Source organism: Salvelinus sp. IW2-2015, unplaced genomic scaffold (genome assembly GCF_002910315.2).
Source record: "Salvelinus sp. IW2-2015 unplaced genomic scaffold, ASM291031v2 Un_scaffold1889, whole genome shotgun sequence".
NCBI classification, from domain to species: Eukaryota; Metazoa; Chordata; class Actinopteri; order Salmoniformes; family Salmonidae; genus Salvelinus; species Salvelinus sp. IW2-2015.
Genome location: NW_019943251.1, coordinates 105,183 through 106,384, shown reverse-complemented (window position 1 = coordinate 106,384; position 1,202 = coordinate 105,183).

Genomic DNA, 1,202 nt, shown 5'->3' with positions numbered 1-1,202 from the left:
ACCAGACTTGTGGAGGTCCACAATTTTTTTTCTTGGGTCTTGGCTGATTTCTTTTGAAAATCCCATGATCTCAAGCAAAGAGGCACTGAGTTTGAAGGTAGGCCTTGAAATACATCCACAGGTACACCTCCAATTGACTCAAATTATGTCAATTAGCCTATCACAAGCTTCTAAAGCCATGACATAATTTTCTGGAATTTTCCAAGCTGTTTAAAGGCACAGTCAGCTTAGTGTATGTACACTTCTGACCCACTGGAATTGTGATACAGTGAAATTATAAGTGAAATAATCTGTCTGTAAACAATTGTTGGAAAGATGACTTGTCATGCACAAAGTAGATGTCCTAACCGACTTGCCAAAACTATAGTTTGTTAACAAGAAATTTGTGGAGTGGTTGAAAAAGGAGTTTTAATGACTCCAACCTAAGTTTATGTAAACTTCTGTCTTCAACTGTACAAGACCTTAACCAACAGTGCAGTTCAAGAAGATATACAATATCTGGATTGTCTTTCAATTCCTTCAACGCGTTTTGTTCATCGTTACTGAGATGATCTGCTTGTTTCGGGGTACTGCGGGCTAATTGAGCAAAATCATGTTCTATCAGCCTACTGTAGGTGAGAACAGAGGGACTCGCATTAACGTAAGGCACTAGACTCAAATTCTTTTTGAATGTCCTTTTAGTTCTCTCACATTCCTGATGCATTATAGTTTCTAAAAATTGCATTGCCATTACACGATTGTTGCCTAGTAGCACAGAATCAATTATTTAATGTAATTAACGAACAAATTTGAATGTGTCAACTTTAAATGCAAAAGGGCCCATCCTATTGGAAGGAGAGATGGGAGAGTCCTTTACCCAGGCCTGACACTTGGGCATCAGTGAAGGGCCCTGGAGAAATGTTGATTACCCAGAGATCTTGTTGCAGTTTCAACTGGACCTCCTCAGGTGGGCTGGGGGTTGACTTCCTGTTCATACTATGTCAGCTTGACGAAAGTGATTTCATTTTAGACTATATCAAGATGACATGAAAGCGTGCGTGTGTATCCCACGTTAATGGACTTGACAGTCACCAGATGTCCACTCTCTCTCTCCCCCTCTCAAATCAAATCTATTTATTTGGTTTGCATAAACATTTTTGCAGATGTTATCGCAGGTGCAGCGAAATGCTTATGTTTCTCGCTCCAACAACGCAGTAATATCT